Here is a 22275-nt window from a genome sequence, read left to right as displayed (position 1 = left end):
CACTGGCGTGTGCATGCCTAGTGAGCGCATAATGACCCTGTTATCTTTTAGGCTTTGCAACCTAGGGTCTGTCTTTTCAGAGAAGAGGCCTTGCCCTTCAAAGGGGAGGTCCTGGATTGTATGCTGGAGCTCCGGGGGAAGGCCTGAGACTTGCAGCCATGAGATACGTCTCATAGTAACTCCGGAGGATAGGGTCCTGGCTGCAGAGTCCGCTGCGTCCAAGGAAGCCTGGAGGGAAGTTCTAGCCACCCTTTTTCCCTCGTCCAGGAGGGCCGCAAATTCCTGCTGGGAGTCCTGCGGAAGCAACTCCTTAAACTTGTCCACCGCCGCCCAGGTATTATAGTTATAGCGGCTAAGGAGGGCTTGCTGATTAGCCACGCGGAGTTGAAGCGCCCCTGCAGAGTAGACTTTGTGCCCCAGCAAGTCCATGCGCCTCGCATCCTTTGATTTCGGGGCTGAGGTCTGCTGGCCATGGCGTTCTCTCTCATTGACCGACTGAACAATGAAGGAGCAGGGAGGGGGATGGACGTATAAGTATTCGTAGCCTTTGGAGGGCACCATATATTTACGTTCCACTCCCTGGGCAGCAGGTGGGATAGAGGCCGGAGACTGCCAGGTCGTGTTCGCATTGGCCTGGATTGTCCGGATAAAGGGATCCCCCCCTCTCGTGGGGGCATCAGATGATAAAATGTCCACCACTGGATCCTCTACCTCCGGGACCTCCTCGACTTGCAGGTTCATATTTAGGGCCACACGCCTGAGGAGGTCCTAGTGGGCCCTCAGGTCAATTGGCGGAGGGCTTACAGATGATGTTCCGGCTACCGCCTCGTCAGGGAAGGAGGATGAGGAGAGACCAGGGACAAGCGAGTCAGTTGAGGCCTCTTCTTGGTGGCCAGCCTCTGTCTCCCTTGGGATGTGGGAGTCTTGTGGCTGGACCAGCATTTCCTCCGAAGCAGGAGGAGGAGGGCGGCTTACAGTGGCTTCCGGCACCCGGTGCTCCAATGTGGCAGAGTGAGATGGGCCTGGATGTGCACCTTGGGTCTGATGATATGCCCAAGGTGTCCAGAATGCCCACTGGTAAGGGCCATGATCTTGGGCCTGGGGCTCGTGGAATATCCTGGCGGGCACATCAGAGTCTCTGTCCTGGGTGTACGAACTGTCCGCCTGCAAAGACACGGATGGGTGCCGAGACATCCAGGGAGGAGCTGAAAGACCCTGGTAAGAGTCCTTCTCTCTCGCCGTTGCTGATCTCCTCAGCACCGGGGATCGGTACCTGGAGCCATACTGGTACCGAGAACGAGATGGGGACCTGCGACCTGCATGGTGCCAGGAGGTCAACCTGGATCTCGAAGGTCTGTGTCGGGAACGGCTGCGAGAGTCGCAGTACCGGGAGCTGAAGCGTACCGAGAGTACCGAGCCGGAGGCTGAGAGGTCGATCTATGCCGCAAGTACGACGGGTACCAAAGAGGCGAGCGGTGCCGGGACTGCTAGCAGCGTCGGGACCGTGATCGTCGATGGGACCGCGGATGCTGCCGGGACATGGATTGTGACTGGTGCCGAACTGCCGGGTCAACTGAAGGCGGTCTTATTAGGGCTGGCTTGCCTATCGAGTGTAATATCCGCACCGGCGGTGCCAGGGGTTGAGGCAGGACGGACTCCGTCATAGCTATGAGGTCCCTGGCTGTGGAGAATGTCTCCGGTGTAGAGGAGACCGTAAGCTCAACCACAGGCCTCGGCGGGGAGCTCTCAGGGACCGGACTCGACAGCCCCCACGGGACTGGAGTCGATGGTACTGCAGCATCGGTTCCGCGGCAGGTGTAGGTGCCAGGCGGTCTGAACGAGGCTGCGTCTGCGGCGCAGAGGGCACAGAGGTCGTGGACGACTTCGACCTCCTCAGTTTCGGGGAGAGAGATCAATGCCGAGCAGGTTCCTGCGCCGGAGATGGCCAGTGCCGCGGCGTCTTAGCGGTGCCGGCACAGTTTGGTGCCAGAGGAGGGCTTCTAGCAGAGTGCTCAGCGCTTGGTGCCGAGGGTAGACGATTCAGAGCTGCCTCCATGAGGAGATTCTTTAGGCGACAATCTCTCTCTTTCTTCGTCCTCGGCTTAAATGCCTTGCAAATACGGCACTTATCTGTAATGTGCGATTCCCCGAGGCACTTAAGACAGGAGTCGTGGGGATCTCCTGTAGGCACCGGCTTGTGGCAGGCCGAGCAAGGTTTGAATCCTGGTGAACCGGGCATGGGCCCCGGCACCAGGTGCGGGGAAGGGGCTAATGCCCAAACCCCGCTTAACTATATACACTAACTATCTAAAGAACTATCAAACTAACTGTAATTATATAAATTCCAACTATATACAACAAAGATATTGAAGAAACTATTAGTAGCTAGGGAAGTGGAGGACAGCTAAGCCTCGCTCCACTGTTCCAACGACTGACATGGGCGGTAAGAAGGAACTGAGGAGCAGTTGGGTCGGCAGGGGTATATTTTCGGTGCCATAGTGGCGCCGCCATGGTGGCGCCCCAGCCGACCCACCGAGTGTTGCTAGGGTAAAAATCTTCCGACGAACATGCACGCAGCATGCGCACACCTAACTAGAATGGATATGAGCAAGCACTCGAAGAATTAGCAGAGCTCCATCTTGCCCGACATATCCCCTATGCCACGGCAGCTACAGGCAGCTAGCCCAGGGGCCTGTTCTGCTGGCTTTATGCAAGCGGATATTTCCTCACCGCCACAGGAATTCTCATCTGGACAGCTAGAGCCTGAATCCAGCTTACAATCTTACTGTTCTACTAACCAGTGCGTACAGTGTTTACTACCACAATAGTCTCATCAAAACCAATGGGGATCTGCAGAGTAAGATATAAGGACAAGAAGCCTGCATTTTCAAATGTCACTTGAATTTTTGGGAGCCCAACTTAAGACAGCTTAAAGGGGCCTGGTTTTCACAGGGCAAGCACTCAGCGCTTCCTGAAATTCAGGCCCCTTTCAAGTCATCTCAGTTTGCGCACCGAAAAAAACAGGGGAAGCCAAAATCACTAGCCACTTTTAAAAAGTGAAACCAATAGTCTGTGCAGGATCTGATCTGAAATCACAAAAACAACTCTACACCCTGCTCTCATTGACACCCAGTCTCAGCAGAGAGGCCCAGCATAGGAATGGACCATGAAGACTGAACTCCTCTCTGACTGATGGAGGGAGCTGCCATCCATCCTGAGGGCCAGAGGATGGGAAACTTGTGCCTATATCTGCTCCATTTCGATAGGCTGCCAGTTCTGCACCTTTCATTAACACTATATTATATATTCTATATATAAATGCAGGGGACAAAAAATACCTACTGTTACCAGAAGCAAAACATCTTAAAGAAACGGAAATTATGATGCACTATAGCAGAGCACTGAATATTTTCTGACTAAGAAAGAGTTAAATGAAACAGTCACATTCAACTTTAGAAACTTGGCATTACTTTTTTTTTTTCCCTTACTCATTTATTCCAAAGAGCCCTCCTTCTCTTCCTCCTCCTCCTCCACAGCGCTACTCATGTCTCATTAAGTTCATAGCTACTAACTGTCACACCTAGCAACCCATTCCCTTAGCATGAACTAGTATTCGTTTCAGATTGTTCATCTCTTTCAAGATGGCCAGTTGCTGCTGCAAGCTTTCCCCATCACTTAATTTAAGAAAACCCCTCTTGTAACAGCTATGTCCCCCTGTTATTTTCAAGTCATCGTGTCAGAAAACAATTACTTGATAAAATATGATACACCAAAGTGGTACATCGTAAGACAGTCTTTTAAAGCAGGAACCACATAGTACATTCTAGTTGTGAAGATGGGAACTAGTCTAGTGAACTACTTTTGATGGGAAAGCGTAATTACTGAAGATTAACATCATGACACATGGAATTTCAGATTTCCACAGCATGCAATAAAATGACCTCTAACCCCCTTCTAAATGCCATCCGATTTATTTTGCCCTCAAACTTCCTCTTCTTGATGCTTAACTAGTTGTGTTTTCTCACCAATCACAACCAAGGGGACTGATTCTTATTGCCATGAACCTTACGCAGTCATTTGTATGTACAAAGAGCATGTAATCAGAATAATAGTGTCTCACTATGCACCGGAGTAATTAATGATGACACAAAGGGGAAGGCAGGGGAGAATCAATCTCAAGGCTTTTCAGAAAGCAGACAAAAATGCAACATTCTTATCTTCAGCCTTTCTTGTGTTTCTTAACTCTGAGCATCCTTGTTAGTTTCACATATTGTGCCCCTTTGTCAAACTGCACCTAAAAGTGTGAGGGGAACAGAAACATTAGAAGACAAAAAAGGAGGAAGAGGAGCAGGAAGAGATCATATCAGAACAATCTTTGTGAATAAACAGATGAGGGCAGGAAAATGAAAAGAGGAATAATAAGTAAGATTTGCATGTTGGCTTGAGACCATGTTCTAATTTAGATGTCTAAGTAATTCAATGTCTGCAAATCTTTGCCTTCACTCCAAGCCTTTCATTTAAAGAAAATCTCTCCCACAAAACGTGTTAAGGTCAAGAATTATTTCTTACATTCTTAAGTGCTGGAGCATTGTCAAAGCCCTTTTGTTACCTCATTAAATCTTGCATCTGAAATCTGAGAGGGGAAACCACATTGAATGAAATATGGTCTCAAGCTTTTTAAGAACACAGAAGCTGCACACTCACACACTAAAGATTAGAGGGCACTTTAATCAGTCTTGTACTGTTCGTGCTCCAAGGTCTCTGACCGCAACCAATGATAGAGCCACAGAAAAGGAGCAGAGCCAAAATGACTTCACAAAACAGCAACTTCGGTTAGTTAATGTATTAATCAAAACCATACCCAGCGCAGTAGTCAGAGAAGGGACAGGACAGGGGGAAGAGGAACATCAACAACGTGGACTAACATTTACAAAAACACAATGAAGCCACAGAAGAGTGTAATGGTTCATTTGTTTTCAGTCTCAGTTGAATTGCCATAATCCTTTACTTTACCCCATGTCAGTAGGAACTGGCAGTCGATTATTTTAAAGCAGAATTCAATTTAATATAGATGCTGTTCAGTGTCAGAGCCTACGTGCTTTCCTGTATCTTACCAAGTTTCCTTCCATGAAAGAGGAATCTCTGATAGCTGATGCTGTTCTTTCCAAAGTCTGCGGCTTGCTTGGGCATCTAATACTGGATGTCCATGAGGTCAGGCAGCACTGGGGAAGGGGAAATATAAAAAAGAAAAAATCAGAACAGTTCATGATTCGGCAATAGGTTAGCAGTTGCCTGGGAAACAGAAACTACGTGTAGGCAGAATTCACCCTAACAAAGTAAGTGTGTGCACACACAGTATCTACACACCCCTCTCTGAGAAATATATAACCAATTAGATCCATCTGGAATATTTCTGCTGAAAAGTTTTCAGTGAAAAACAGAGGGTGGGTGTGGAACTTCCACAAATGTATTTTTTCACACTTTTCAGCCAGCTCCAATAATGCTGTGATTGTACACAGCCTCTTTCAGGACCTAAGGGCGTCATGGACATTAACTTCCCTTTGCAACACTCTGGAGGCGTGAAGGGGCCTTAAATTGGGTAGAACCCACGCTGAGAATCACCCCTACACAGGGACCTTCCTAGCTGGCATAAAGACTCTGTACTGGCTCAGTATAGATGACAGACTGGAGGCAGGACCAGAGTCCACCATGTTAAAGCTATTTTCTTCTTCCCAGGGCCCACAGGGGGCCATGCAAAGCAGAGTATATGTCAAAGTAGCCCCGAGGCTGCTGTAATTTACACTGCAATCCACACAGGCTCCTCAATGATCCCAGAATACAGGGACAAAGGTGGCTTCAAGCGCACCACTCTCCATCCATTCCCAGAAATAGTGTTAACTGAGGATTAGACCTTAATTTTCTCAATGCCTCTGAAAGGAAAAACCCCCATTTTACAGGGGGGAGACTAAGACACTGAGGAAATGTGAATTACACACAAGATAATATAATGAGTTAATAGTAGAGCCAGGCACAGGACCTGGGGATCTGGCGTAACAAGCAGTAGCACATAGAGAGAATTGAACTGGGTGAACTTCTGAAGCTTGGGTTGAGATTTCCATGTGAGGAGATGTGTAACTCATGTCCACTCAGTGTGGCACTCTGTCCCCCTCTGCCTCACTCAACCACTGTGTGACCCGACTCCTGGTCTTTTCTGCTACAATCATTAGATCACCATGCCTCTTTCAGCGAGCAGCCTCATCAACCTAGGCTGAACGTGAAAAGTCAGAGATAGGATAGCCATTACTATTTTTGTTTCAGTGAACTTAATGCTGATGAAAAGCGACAGACAGCCTTCCATACTCCAACATTATCTATTCACAGGACAGGAACAGGCCGAGACAATCTTCCCACTTGGTTCAAAAGTTTGCAGTGGGAGTTTTTCTTGAGCAAGGACTGAATAAAAACCAAGAGAGCATGCCCTTAATTATTACAGCCCTGACAGCACCCTACACTTATATTCATTGCCCTACTACTAATATAGCTAATGAACTAAAACAACATAGAGCTCTGATCCTGCAAACCTTACTCAGAGCAGTAATCCCAGAAGCCCATGAGACCTCCCACAAGTAAAGGTTGTAGGGCTTTTTGTCCCAGTCTATCCTAACGTAATAACAGGAGAGCCAACATTTCTGTTCCAAATAGACCAGCGGATTGAACTCCTGTTCAAGTGAAAGTTAGTCTCCAAGATGCCAGCGTACCCACACATATTTACCTTGGAAATATCTAACTGGGCAGAAAGATTGAGATGCAGATCTTTTTAACTGAGTAACAGACAAGGGTTTGGTTTGGCCAGTCACTAGTTTTTTTAAGAAATATTTTAAAATATATATTTTTTTTAAAAAAACATGGAGAGAATTGAATAAAGTTTGGTACTGTCAGGCAGAAGTGGCGAGAAGATTTTTTTGAAATGGTGGAGATATTCAAAAAGTGGTTGCTACGCAGTCACATTTCAAAGCAATTTCTCCTATGCGCAACTGCTGCACTGAACCCATGTTACCGCATGATTAACCCTTGCTCTGCCAAGTCGTTTAATATGGCTAGTGGTTTCAATTCTTGTTAGGCAAGGTCAATTTTAAACAGGAAAGCAGCTTTTGAATGATCAGAGCCATATTAAAACCTTTTTAAATGGAGTATTTAGCTTGTATAGCATTATCCCCCACCAAATAGAAGTCCTATTCCCTCCACCAGACCAAGAACGTGTGGCTTAGCACAGCAGAGCGTTCCATGGGTCAGAATCCCACTGCTCAGGCTGCAGATCGGCAGCAGATTTGCCAAAGCTAGCACGGTGGAAAATCTGGGGAAGCCATGCTGTCGCAGTCCCACTTGTGCCTGCTCCTCCCTCTCTCTGCAGCAACCTGAAAGGAGTGCCCACAGAGCCCAGCTCTGCGTCACATCTATCTGCAGCCTCCTAACACCCTGCCAGCCCTCCCATCCAGGAGTCAAATAAAAGAGTTAATATTGACCAATATGCTTTTTATTGGACAAGACAACCCAGTAGAACACTATGATCCACTGGTCATAGATCATAACAGTATCATTCTGACTGGTCTCATGCCAGGCCTAGAAAGAATAAAAGACATAATATGCAACTGCAAGCCAATGCTAACTCGCTTCACTGCATTTAGACACACCGACTCATACGGCATGCAAGTTCACCCCACATTTTATGACCTTGCCATAGGGGGCCACATTATCTTCTATGTCTAGATGAAAAGGAGAGGGTTAAAAAAGCTTGAATAACTTTGCCTTAGTGGGTTAAAATCTAAGGGGTCAAATTCAGAGCTGGCTAGTGAGGATGAAATTCCACTGAAGTCAGTGACTTACCACAGGCTTTAAAAGGAGAGATGGGTTGAAATTAAGTGAAGGGAAGTTGCAGCTGTTAAGGAGAAATGCCTAGCGGTCAGCTCTGCTAGACTGTGGAAGTGCATCCCAAGAAAAGCGCTAGCAGACTCATTGTTTCAGCCATTTAAAGCTAGCCTGAACAACATGGTAGGATTATACAATCCTCCAAGGGACTAGATGGAAACCAAAGGGTCTTTTTCAGTTGCTAACTTCTATGAAATGTCTGTTTCTAAGCATTAGCAAGGCAATTCAAGCCTTTCCCTGTGCCCTTGAAGGGAAGGTGGGCTACATGCATGCCACCAATCAGTGGGTTGGCACAGAAGGGTTCTAGAAGGTAGGTACTGTAATGCCCCTAAAATGATCACTGCCATACAAGCCCTTGACGCAAGGCCATACAGCAACATGCTATCTGTAGTTTAATGCATATTAGAACCACTCCTTCTGCTTTATTTTGCAGATCCCCCAATTGAAACTGTTGACGAAAGAGACTCAGAACTTTCATTTTCAGGCAACATGTCTCATGCTTCGGGCCGTGTGGTTCTGAGCTGGTCCTCGAACCATTACATTTTCCTTTCCTCCAGAGAAATTATCTTTGCACCTAGGGGATTGAAGACAGTGCTTCACGTACGGATGGGCTGCAAGAATGCAGGCAGTTGTGACGCCATGTACCATGGATCCCAGTATCTGTCTGAGGATGGGGGAACCAAGCTGCCAGTGTCCAAATGTTGTCAGTCTAACACATGTGCCAATGGTTCAATGGCAACTCTGAAGTGAATGAATTTCATAATCAAATATGAAGCCAGTGGCTGCGTGAGGACAAACCTTTTAACCCATTTGCCCTATACAGAAAGTGTTGTGCTTGGAGATGACGGGATATATTTAACTAGGAAATATCTGCTTCTTGGAAAGCTTAATCATGCTGTGTTGGCTTGGTTTTTCAGCAGACAAACTACCACACAGGTTTTCTTGTGGGTGGAGAGGCAGCACTGCCATCAGAATTAGCAGCTGGGTTCCTTTCCCATGAAAACTAAGTAACAATGCCACTACACACTAGGGGCCCAGAGTTACTTGAAAATATCACTAGCTTGTGCAAATGAAAACACCTGCACAGAATCAGGAATCAGCTGGTCAGGCAGCAGAGCAGCAAGGAACAGAAAAGCCAGTGAGCAGTGACTAGCACTAAGAATATACAAGGGACTGTGTGCTTCTGCCAGTGACCATCTAGTTAGCAATCAGCAACGGAGGAATTTGAGTGATAAATATGTGAGCAGATATACAAATATGGATGGCTTTTTATTTATTTATTTTTTGCATAGGTGCAACTTAGGTGTCTATGTTTGAAAATCCGCTCCCGTGTGCCTATCAGTCCAGGAACAAGGGTTTTTACCAGCTCTGAAGATCAGCTCAGAGCACACAACTCAGAACTGGATTTTAAAATACCACCATTTTTTATGGTTATTTAGACTAAGGGTTTTGGTTTGGCCCATTACAAAAATAGAGACCATTTGCAAAACTCAGAAACAGATGCAGAACTTCATCATCATCATCATCATCAACATTCAAGGATATTTGGTTCTAGTACCTGTTAGTGGCTGATGGTGAGACAGCTGAATGACCTTGCACGAGGTGGTCTGATAGTCCACCCTGCTGTGGAAGGTACCTCTCTCTGGGCACGAGCACAGTTATTCCAAGATCGATTTCTGCATAAATTATATAAAAACAATCAGTATTTCTTAATACTAGTAAAACCATTCCATGAACCAACATAAGTATCCATTGTTCTTTTCCAGCAAAAATTATAGGGGGGCGGGAGGGCAGGAGAAACAATGGAATCAATTTCCCCTCTATAAACTAGGGCATCTAAGCAACTCGGAATTGGTATTTTATATGGAAACCCTGTAATCAGGTACATCACCAGCCCTAAGTCTCAGCTATAGCTGACCACTGCGGCATACGTTCCAACCTCAGGCATCAAAGACTGGTAATCCCTGGCCACACCCATACCAACTACAAGAGAACACAATGCGCAGGGTTAAAAAAATCCTCAAGCAAGATGTGGTTTTCTCAGTGGTTTGGGAGGTGATTTCTGGTGGGTTGGGAGGGGGACAAAAATCTAGTATTTGGATGTTTTTAATAGATTTCTCCAAATAACAACAAAATCATTTGTTGAAAGAACATAACCTCCTCATAGCATCAGCAAAGCTTCTGTCACAGAGCCCAATGCTGTATTTATACAACAAGGAAATTAACAGCAGCAGCACTGCAGGATTAGAATCTACTTTGCAAGCAACAAAATGGCTAGCGGTCCTGTTGCCTCCATTTGGATTCCTCAGCTGCTTACGAGGGGTGAAAATGGTGGATGCCAATACCACTGCTGCTTTGGTTATGGTTACACACTATGCTACCGACGTTAAATTTATGTCTCCATGAATCTCCGTTCTAACCCTCACCACTCTGCTCCGCAAAGTGGAGACTCCCATCACCAACAAAACAGAATGCGTCACAGATGTAACACGACCATCAGCAAAACAAGTGCAGGACGAAACCATGGCTGCCCGTTCAGAGCCCTGCTCAAATCCAAAAAACAAAAAAAAAAACACAAAAAACCCAACACTGGAATTTCCATGGCCTATTTATAGGGAAGACCACACTGGACAATCGCGATAGATTCCAAGGCCAGAAGGGACTAAGAAAAACATTAAGGTAATGCTTTCAAATGCATAATGCCGTCCATTGGAAGGTCTGAACATGATTTACAACAGGGTCCCAAATTGTGACTCCTTGAACGGTAAACACTGCTATGGAAATCAGTAAGGGTTTTGCTTGAGTAAAGATTAAATGATTCAGCTCATTAATGAACAAAGCTTCTCAATAACCCTCTGAGGCAGGTATGATAAACCCCATTTTACAGAAGAGGAAGCCAAGGCACAAAGAGGCAAAGTGACATGACCAAGGTCACACAAAAGCAAGTAAATAGCAAAGCCGGGAATAGAAACCAAAATTCAAGACTCCTGTTCAGTGCTTAATCACTAGACCACTTTTGACCAACTGATTGTTCATACCCGTAACACACTTACATTAATAACACCAGCCACATGATCTGAATGAGTCAGTTTTCCCCATCACCCTATAGAAAAATACCATGCCTCTGCCACTGCCTTATTTCAGATGATCCTTTGAGTCCCATAGATTTAGCTGCAGCAGGTAAGCTCAATTCCCACGTGAACATGTGTTTAAGCAGTAAACCTAAACTTAAAGGTTAAAAGAAGACAACAAAAATGAGTCACGAAGGCAAACATCTCTGTAAGTGGCTGAGAAATGAGAAAAGGAATAAAAATGAACCACTCTCCATGCCTGAATACGGGTGCTCAGAAAGGATGCTTGCTCTTTGCCTCCTTCTCTAAATCCAATTCCCGGTGGGAACCCCAAACAGCATGACAAACATCATTATTGGGCGCTGTATGTTGCAAGTTAATACAGAGCCCCCAGCAACGATAGGTGGGAAATACAAGGGGCACCGTATACATGACATTCAGCAAAATAGACTTAACTCACCGTTCTCCCAAGCAACAGCTCTTAACCCAGCTGCTGCCCTGTACAAATGCAACTGCAGTACTGTGCCTATATACGTATATGTATTGTGTGCTCTGCAGTAAGACGAACAGACACATATTGTTACTGCCGTTCCGCTGCTCTGAGGACCTGGCACTGCAGGAAGCAAGAAGACTCCACGGGAGACAAATCCACAGGGCGAGGGATCAGCAAGTCAGCAGGGGCAGTGGCAACTGCAGTAAGAGCATTTTAAATTCACCGTGAACCTTGGAAGAGGGGGGAGAGGTGAAAAACAGAGATGGACACGAGGAGGGAAAGAGGGGAGCAGATCAGTTATCCCCTCTGGCTTGATGTGTTCCCTCCTCCTGTCTCCTACCACTTCTCCCTCTTTGGAAACGGTCTACTCCCTCCTTTTTACTGCTCTAAGACACTGAGCTGGAAGCAAGAGAGCAAGGCAGGTGCTCTTTAAGACCCAATGAAATCAGTGCTGGAATGGTGTGTGCGCATGTATCTACATTATATAAAAATCAGGATGCACTTTAGGAGACAAACTACTATAAAAGAAATCAAGAAAGAGAATACAATACATCTGATCTGTACTTGGCTCTTTAGATGTTGGTAAGTTATACATTAAATGCTTATACCCCCATATTCTTGAAGTCACTTCACCTGAAAAAGGGATAAGGAATAACTCTCCCTGCTGAATGATCAAGCAAGTTACTACTCCTCTTCAGAATCTGGATGGCTTTCTGAGCAAGATGACCCAAGCTCAAATGGTTTGTTCACAGAACGTCAGAGCAGAACTGAAATCTTCATTGTCAATCAGTTCGAGGAGGCAGGGGAGGGTGCGAAGATAGCAAAAAATAGTTATGAAAAAAATGTCTTCCTGTTTGTCTTGGCCTCCTTACCCTCTTTTCCAGGTCCCTCCCAGACTTGTGCTGTTGGTCAATAACAAGAACTTAATATCCTTAGAAGGAAGAGAAAGATGCATAAAAGTCTATGACTTTCCTCTGGCCTGACTGACATGTCAGTGTGGCTTATTTTGCAACAACAGGAAACTCACCTGTCACTGAAGTAATTCAAGCTATGAAATACTGGGTTCTGGCTGTGTTATTTGCATAAATAACATAACAAACCACTTCCAAGAGTTTGTCACATTCTTCCCTTGCTTTTTGTTACTTTGCATAACTGACACTGCAAGAGAGAAAGAGATTTCAAATATCTGCCTTAAAAAAAGAAAAAAAACAGGTGATTTTAGTCACAAAGTGTTTGGAACTGATTTGAGGCAAGTGAAATCAACATTTAGATTTGACACCCTGCTCTCAGCCAATCCAAGAGAGCTTTTCACCTGCCATCACCCTTTCTACCAATAGGATTAAGTGTTCAGGCTCAGAACCCTCCCCAGCCAATCATGTGCAAGCTCAGCCACTTAGTTAATGATGCAGCAGTACAGGCAAGACTATCACATGTGAGCTGGAAGGCTGCCAACATGGAGACACGGAGAGAGCAAGGTAAACAACTTTCCAACGCCAAAATGATGACATTTAATCCCTAAACCCTAGCTTCCTTTCTCGACTCATCCTTAACCCCTTTCTGCTAGTCTGGAAGCCTCTGAAAGGCGCTGTGTACCTGTCCCCCTGATGCTTTTAAAAACTGGACAACATGCCCTCCAATGATCACTGCGTCACCATTTACCACTTTCTGAACTACGCAGTGACAAACCTCCAAGCTTTAAAATGCAGAGTGTCTGTTAATCCCTGCACCAAGCCCTGGCCGACGTGCCAGCCTTTAAATAGGTGGGAGGGAGGAATAAAAAACAAAATTAAACGACAGCCTCTGCAAAGTTGTCATCTCTCCCCACGACCACCACCCACAGCTGCATAACAGCACCACAGGCAAGAGCGACATTCGTACCACTTGTGCCATCGTTCCATTCAGAAAACGGCTCTGACGCAGAACAGTGCAGTAACATCCAGCCAAAATCATAAAGCCACTCCGGGGTTTGAACTTAGAGGAGTGGGGGGGAGGGGAGAAGAACCTGTAAATAAATAAAATAAGATGCAGTTCTAACCCAATCCCAATCAAAAGATACGTACGTGGGAAAGACGGACCCCGAGCCGAAGACCTCTGCCCGTTAAACATCTGCGCAATCCGTAGCCCTTCGTTCGCTCGCTGTGCAGCGCCGCAGAATAGAATGTTCCAGAATTTTCCTCCCGTTAACCCTTCCGACGTCTGCCCACCCTCCCTCCCCGCGGGATTAAACGCATCATGTCTCCAGCATCGTCAATGGGCGAACCCTCCAATATCAATTAAGCCAAAATAAATTTTTTAAAAATTAAGCTGGCCGGTTCCAGGAGCCCAGTCCATGATGTTATTACTTCTGTCTCTCTCTCTCTCTTGCTGCCTCTCTCTCTCCCCCCTTGCTGCAGCAGGGCTGTTGCTAGTAGACCTATCGAGGGAGCTTGCTCTCTCTCTCACACTCACTCACTCTCTCAGAGCTCTGTGACGCAGCTCAAAATTCTCCAGGCTGCTCCCTGTGTTATAACAGCGGAACTGCAGCTTTCCCAGGAGAGCTGATGCCAACAATGCCAGGGCCAGTCAAATCAAGAAAGTCAATCACTGCTGGACTCTGCACCTCTGCCCTTTTCTTGGTTTTATTAATGCTCCTCACCTCCGTTTTTTTGTTTTGGTTCCAAACCTCACACGATTGCATCTTTTTCTCTGCTGCTTAGTCACACCTACTCGGTTAACTCTTTTGGGGTCGGTAGTCAGCAATGCAAATCTCGAACAAATGCCACTGACAGCATGGACAACTTTGTGATGGTTTTTCTTTTTAAACCAGGGTAAATCCTCTGCCATTCCTAAAAGAAACAACAACAACATTCCAATGGCATATTAATGTTGTTTGATTAACTCTTTCAGGGATAGGAGACATGGTTTGACTTTGGGAAGTAAAGCACTTCGGCCCAGAGCCCACAAATGTTTACGCGCATATTTAACTTTACGCACAATGGAACTTCAAAGGGACTACTTGCTTGAGTAACGCTAACCGTGTGTGTAAGCGTTTGTAAAACAGGGATGTAACCAGATGTTTCCTGGATGGGTTTTTGGCAGCAGGGATGAAACTTTGGACCTCTGGATCTGAAAGCATGAGCCTCAACTGCCTGACCTAAAAGACTCAGCTGCATTAGCTCAAAGGCTGTAGCAGATTGATCAACCTCTTGTGTTATAACAGCAGAACTCCTAGCCACCTGAGGGAGACAAAGAGACAAACTACGTGTGGGTTACTATAAGTATTGGAAAATTGTAAGCTCTTCCCTTTCCATCCACACAGACTTCAAAAATGTGTTAACCACATAAAATGAATGCTTGTGCCCAGAGTGAAGATTTTGAGGCTCATGATGACATTGCCTGGGTCACTGGCACTACTAGTCACAGTCCAAGAATCTTCATAATAGCTAAAAACATCAGCACAACCCTGCATGGGTTAGGTAAGCAAAACATTCCAGAGGGCTTGGACACAGCTCCTCAGGCAGCAGGCTGAAGGTTAACCCTAGAGAGTCACAGCTAGCTCCCATGTTCGGCAAAGAAAGTTGGACACTCAGATTATTTATCTTCAAGAACTAGGGCAGTGCTTCTCAAACTTTTTTCTCGTGGACCACTTGAAAATTGCTGAGGGTCTCAGCGGACCATTTAATGATCTTTCCAAATGTTGTTTGTACCATTAGCTAAATATTGTAAAGCGCTTTGGATAAAAGCACTATATAAAAAAAAATTAATTAACTTTTTTTGTTCTATTAATAAAAGCACACAACTCATATTTTAGTATCAGTAGACTTACCTTTCTAATGTGAAGGATGTGCCCTCTCTCCCCCACTGCAGCAGCCCCCGAACTGGGGTTGGGAAGGAGGGGGGTCTCTCCCGCTTTCCCCAGCCACGGCAGCCCCCAAGCTGGGGCTGGGAAGGACAGCCGTCTCTTCCCAGCAGCCGCAGCCCTGGAGCTGGGGCAAAGTCGCCTCCTTCTCTGGCTGCCACAGCCCTGCATGTCCCAAATTCCCCCCAACCCCTCTTCTCACCCCACTGCCCCTACCACCTATTCCCCCCCAAGGCTACCACCTCACCTTACAGGTGAGTCTTCTCCAGATCCAGACTCCTAATTAGTGGAGGCACGCCTGCGTGGCTCCACTAATTAGGTGGGTGGCCCTTCATTCTCTCATGTGCAACTGCCCAGGAGCACACCTTAGAGGGAACTATCTGCAGACCACCTGAACAGCGCTCACAGACCACAATTTGAGAACATCTGAACTAGGGAAACCCAGAGGAAGAGCAAAGGCAGATATAGCGTTTGAGCAACCAGACAGCTGTGTGGATGCTAGTGAAAAGCCAACAGCATATGAAAGAATCTGTGCAAGAAAGAGCATCTGTAGGGAAAAAAAAATACAGGAGAACACCACAAAATCAATATACCTGCCATATTAATACCAGATTTCAGAATGGGCTGTGAGTTTTGGGTTTTCAGTACAGCTGAGGCTGAAATAACCAGTATTTTTTCCTTCAGAGTCTGAGCTATTTTGGGATTCCTCTATATTATACTGAAAGTGATACCTGTTGCATGCAGACATGAACAAGAATAATTGCAAGGTCCCAATTTATAAAATAAAACTCTGACAAAAGATGCAAGTCACAGGAACCATCTTATACTGGGGGAAAGACATTGACTTGGAGTGAGGAGCTTAGCCCCTCCAGATCACCAAACAGCCAGAAGCCAATACAAGAAATATAGGTGGTGTTTTGTAACTGCTATAAAGAAATTGAGCATCCCGATCTTTGTAGTGATCCAGTAAGGTTACTTTCCATCAACTGGATGCAATGAAACGTGGCTGCATGCATACAGACAGACGTATAGTCACCTGTGGAGATTGAGCCTAAGACGTTCATCACCAAAGCCACAAGTTTCTGTCACCTGAGCTAAAGGAGATGAAAGCAAGCAGCCGGTATTACAGCGGCGTGAACCAGCCACTTGAAAGAGACACTGTCACATGGACATTATCGCCAGCGGTATACGTATTACACAGAAAACACCTAACACTGCTTGCTAGGTTGGTTCCACCTACCCTTACGTGTCTCATGAACCCCACTAACTGCCAAGGTCAGATCCTGATTTCTTCACTCACTCTGCATCCCGCTGATTTAGAAAAGGACCAGCAGTGCACCATGTATTATGCAGATACGCAAGAAGAAAAAGTCCCTGTCTCAAAGCCCTTATAATTACTACTTATCCTGTGGTAATGCCTAGAGGCCCCATCAAAATACTGATCCCATTGGGCTAAGTACTGTGTGAACAGATCAAGGAAAAGGAGAGGAGAACAGCAGAAAGCAGGGCACTATTGTACTGCTCTTAGCACACATTTTATCAGTGCCACAGTGTTTAAAAGGTGAGGATGGGGGGGGAAATGGAGTTTTAACATATTTTTTAGGGTTTATTTGGGGTAGAGAGAGAGGATGGCTCTCTTTTATTTGTGTCTCCACAGACAGAAACTGTTCATTTTAAAATAACCAAACATGGAACATTTCTAGCACATTGCCAGAACATAAATATTTAGATTCTGGTAGTACCTGGAGGCCCCAAGCAGGGATCAGGGCCCCAGAGTCTGGGTGCTGTACAGACATGGATAAAGAAACCCCGAAGAGCTTGCAACTCAACTGAAAAAAAGAAGCAACAGGCTGGAGCAATCAGAAGGAATGAGGAGGGATAAGGAGGGTACATCATCCAGATAATGCAGTTAGGCATGTTAGCTACCACACTATTGGACGCTTACAAGTTTTGTAATTTTTTTTTTGTAAATATAAGCAAGCAAACAAATATCAGGACTCCCTGCTGGCCATTTACCTAGCTGTTATTAGCTGGCAATTTTCCACTGGCATCATGGTAGAAGCAGAGTGGTGCCTTTTATCAGTAAATCTGGCAAGTGCAGGATTAAACTTTATATGCTAATTCATCAAAAACGTTACTGGCATTTTAAATTCTTCCTCACCCTCTCCCATGTCATTTCCCTCCCCTCCACCACAGGGCACACATTCTCAGCAGCAATGGGCTTCCATAACTCCAGATTTCACACATGAACACTTAAGGCATGCAATACTTTGGCCACATTACAGTGGTATTGTGGATGATACAAGAACCTAAATAAACCTGCTGTGCACTCACTGAGTGAGGTCCTTGGTCTGATGTTAGCAAAACTCTAACTCAAGTGGTACAGTAGATGACTGCACAGGACTTTCATCTGACCACTAGCAAAGCCTTAGCTCATATTACCTCTCAAGCACAGGAAACTACAATTATTAAAATCAGGGCAAAAGTCCTGTTTAAAAGCCCAAGATCAAATAATCCACAGGCCTAAGCAGTGCCAGACAAATTCTTGCCCAAGAATAAGTGGAGAGTTGCAGCTGCTGTGTATGTACAACCTCATGACCTCAATCTCCGTGTCAATGACGTTGCAGCATGGTGCCTTGGGGAACAATCGGCTATAAACTGAAGAAGCAAGAGATCAAAAGAGAATAGGAAAAAATGTGCAACTTAATCACACTGCTTAGTACTGGTATGGCTCCTCCACTCTGCTGAGTGCTTTGCAAACATGAGCACCATTAAAATGTGCCAATTCAGGGCTAGTCATTGGCTAACTATATCAAACTGCTTCAGAGGAAGATGCAAGAAGAAAGTTACGTGGGAAACAGTTTCCTTTCCCACAAAAATTTCTGAGAGTTCAAAAAAAAAAAAAAAAGTTCCGGTCCTGAATCAGGACGAAACGTTAAAATCTCAAAAACGTTCATGAACTGAAAATTTTTTTAAAAAAATATAGTTTAGGTAGATCAATAGAAATGTTTAGTTTTTGATTTCGATCTGCCTTCCTTTTAAAAAAAAAAAATTATAAAACAAACAACCTAATCAGGTAAAGAGACCTTTCTTCGCTTGAAACAGAAGCTGCCAGAACATTGTGGCTTTTAAAGGAAATGGATGAGAAATTACATAAACACAGCGTCTTAAGACACTGTTTTAAATGACCACAGAAGCATGGAGATGACCATGGAAACGTGCTATTCCAAAACATGGGTGGATAGTTACTGGAGCAAATACTGTCGTCTACAAGGAAACATTTATAATGGACTACATTGTATTGTATTTTATTCCAAGGGGCTGGTAGCCTAATCTACAATTCGAAAGTTACCTGCACCTATTTTAGAAAAAGTAGTGACTAGTTACTATTAGAGTTGGGTTCAGATCAATTGAGAAGTTCATCATATCAAAACTAGTTTGCTCTTGGAATGTCAGAGAAACTGGTTCCTGTAAGATTTCCAGTTCCTTCCAGATTAAGATAGGTCAGAAGCAGTAACGATACCACCTCTTTATCACCCCCATCCCAAGCCACATACACTGTTCTCTGTTATGCTCACAGTATTTTATTTCTGTTCGTGGTCATGGCTAACACCAGAAAGCACTGTCATGAACACAAATGTTAAAAAAAAACAAAAAAGACACACTTGCAAATAACCTTAAAGGTCTTCATTCCACACACCTGCTTGTGAGTGCACAACTAACTGCAACCACAAAATTGACCCAAACAATTCTGCATGCACTAATACTATATATGCACTTTTCACTGTGTTTTATGCATTCCCCTCTGTGCCTGAGTCACCAAAACCTGCTCCAGTTTCCAGCTAGACGACTAGATCCCAGAGGTTAAATCTGGCCCTAGCTTAGAGAAAACATAGTCCTACAATTTACTCTATTAAATTTGAGCAACACAAACTGAAGACAACATTCTCTCTCCCTCCCTCCCTTTCAATGAGATGGTGATGCATTAACATGCAGGTCATTTCAGGGAAGAGTCCACCTCCCATGTTGGTGTTGTATCCAATGGCACTTAGCATCTCAAGATAATAGCCCTGTTCATCATTCCACTTCACACCTGGCAGTGTTTTATACTCTGCAGCAGTCTGTAAAGGAAGCCCTGCCAAGATGTTGGCATGTGTGGCCCTAGAGTACCCAGGACCACTTCACGCTCCACGGGACAATGAAAGGAAGTAGAAAGCCTTCCTGAGCAGGAGGGTATGCTAACTTCCAAATCTCAGGAGCAAATGGTGCTGAGACAAACATAATTATTTCAGCTATTAGCTGCTAAGAATAGAGCCCACGGAGGTGCTCTGAGCAACTGAGGTGCACTGCTAGCTCAGTTGCAAGTAGCAGGAGTTGCAGTGGAAGCATAGACATAGTCATTCTCTGCACTCAGCACTTTGCAGGTTTATGAGTCACTGACATACAAAAAGGACATACACAAACCAGACAGCATGTGCAACTGGGCTGGACTCTGTGGTGAGGGTTGAGGGTCAGTGAGGCAGCAGGGTTGTGCTGGGGAGCCTGCTTTGTACTAGGGAAACACCTCTCCTATAACAAAAAGTATGGGAGCACTGACATACCTCCTCTCGCCATGAGATTCCCACCTCCACCATGCACTGGTCCTGCCCCACAGGGCATAACGGTTCTCCCAAGGGAGATATCTACTCCAGATATACCCAGCTCATTCATACTACCCAGCCAAGCATGTTCCTCAGCTCTGGAGGTATCGTGGACCTGTCCTTCCTTCCACTGACAGAGTGAAGTGGGCAGAAAAGAAATTGCCCTCTCCCCCCCCCATATACCCTGCTACACAGAAGAGAAGTGGAGGCTGTTCAAGAACTGACCCTCTCCAAGCCCTGAAAAGAAGCTTAAGGGGGCTGGAAAAATGGGTTTCTGACCAAACAAAATTTTTCATGAGAAGTGACTGTTTTCCGTGGAAAATTTTGATCTTTTGTTGAAAAGCCAAAGGCCCGAAAACCAAAATATTTTGATTTGAAAATACTGCTGCAGTACCTCAATGGGAACTGTAGTTTGATTGCCTGTTGTGGCTGGACTACATCTCCCATGATGCCCCAAGGCCAGGGAATGGTATATACTGCCTCCCCCCTCCAAGAGGGGAAACTATGGTGTATCATGGGAGATGTAGTCCCATCAGAGAGTCTGGCCCATAAAGGAGAATAGTAACTTGAGGTACTCAAACTTCAACTCCCATGAAGCACAGTGGCAGTATGACCAAACAAAAAAAAAGAGACTAATTTTTGTCTAAATTTTCTATGGACAATTTTGATTTGGGGCAGAAATCCAATAATTAATTTGTTTTAGTCAACATTTTCCATGGAAGGAAACACCATTTTTTCACCAGCTCTCTCTCCTCTCATTGTTGCAGCATTGAGGATGGGAAGCACATGAATCTGACTGGGCCTGCCCCTCCCACACCAGAGAAGCGGGCCCTGCTCAAGCCTCCCCTGCAGAGAGAGAAAGATCTTTTCACCCACAAACAGAGCTCTGGCAGACTTGTTTGGAATGGATCCCAAACAACATTCAATGTAAGTAAGAACCGAGCCCCACAGCCCTTCCTAACCTAGTCCAGCGCTCTCTCCCTAAACCCTCTGCCTTTCACAAGCACTGGAAAGGACCTAGTCCTCTAAGCTATATTGCAAACAACTAAATATTACCAGGAAATAAAACATACCAAACCACCACCTCAGGACTAACAAGTCCTTATCCATGTTCAATCCACTTTAGTTTCCATTGCCTCCTGTCTGCTAACCCTCTACTGATCACACTTAATATTAAGATTCCATTTATAAATACGTTATAAATTGTTAATACATAGGTAATAAATGTTTTAATATATGGTTAATCAATTGTTTGCATGACCAAGAGGTCAATAGGTTGCTTACTGCCATAGCTTATAACCACCTATAAACACCTTATGTGCTTACAATTAGAGCTGGGAAAGTATTTTTGACCAAAACATTTTTTCATTGAAAAAATGCAAATTTAGCAACACCAAAAAATTTCACAAGCACTTGTTGATTTCACAGAATTTTTTGTTTATAAAATTTTCCCCACAAAATCAAAGTATTTCCATTTTTCAGTTCAAAGCATTTCAAAATTTCCCTGTATTTTTTTTATAAAGTTAAAAACCATTTAAGAATGCTCAAAATCAAAGTTTTTCAATTTGCTGAAAATTTTAAAAAATTTCATTGGTCGAACCTGAAATCAGTCCCTCCCCCTCAACTTTTCACAATTGCCAACAAACTGAAACATCTATTATTAGCCCAAGTCTACTTACTACTCATGTCTGTAATATGTTTATGATGACATCTATTAACCATGTATAAATGGACATTTAATATAAAGTATGCCCCTTCAACAACAATAAACCCTTTGGGCCTCAATTTACAGATCCAAAGAGAGATCCAACACACACAATTAAAATCAATGGGAATCAGGGACTGGGGGTGGGGGAATCAGACTCCATGTTTCTTTATCTGTCTAAAGAATCTAACCGACTTTGGTGCTATACTGTGTTAATAATGAATGTATTGTTCTTGCAGATTATATATGTAACCCATAGCCAGATCTACACTGGAAAAGTCCCACTGATGTCATTAGACTGGTTTTAAACTCATTTAGTGACAGCCGGGCAGCTTTTCTGATACAGAAAAGCTCTATGTTACTCTATTGCTGTATATTCTTGCATAAAGTAGGATTTCTATTTTACACGTTTAAAGCCAATTCTTACCTAAAAACAAACTTTAAAAGGACAAGGCAATCATCATGCTTGTTGGTGCATCTGCAGAGACAGAGTCAAGCTAGACAGATTTAAAGCAACACCTCAGCTGGGAAATGGACAAGGCACCAGATAGTTTGCTGATAAGCTAAAAATAGATTAATCCCAATTACAGCCACACTTCTAC

At 44.7% G+C, this 22275-nt stretch overlaps 1 long non-coding RNA gene across 2 annotated transcripts; it reads right to left on the bottom strand.

Annotated features, from left to right (window-relative positions):
- Positions 1 to 4956: 4956 nt before the first annotated feature.
- Positions 4957 to 14019, bottom strand: LOC116832973 (uncharacterized). Of its 2 annotated transcripts, XR_004375578.2 has the most exons (5): positions 13551 to 14019; positions 11458 to 12648; positions 9485 to 9602; positions 7885 to 7936; positions 4957 to 6453 (listed from the first exon to the last, which is right to left on the bottom strand). It is a non-coding gene; the product is annotated as an uncharacterized LOC116832973 (long non-coding RNA). The 2 variants fall into 2 exon arrangements; XR_004375577.2 differs by lacking the exon at positions 7885 to 7936 and having other exon boundaries at positions 4957 to 5222.
- Between the last annotated feature and the right edge of the window lie 8256 nt (positions 14020 to 22275).

The sequence above is a fragment of the Chelonoidis abingdonii genome, chromosome 4 (genome assembly GCF_003597395.2).
Source record: "Chelonoidis abingdonii isolate Lonesome George chromosome 4, CheloAbing_2.0, whole genome shotgun sequence".
Classification (NCBI taxonomy): Eukaryota; Metazoa; Chordata; order Testudines; family Testudinidae; genus Chelonoidis; species Chelonoidis abingdonii.
Note: the sequence above shows the minus strand (reverse complement) of the source record. Positions and strands in the feature narration are given on the sequence as shown.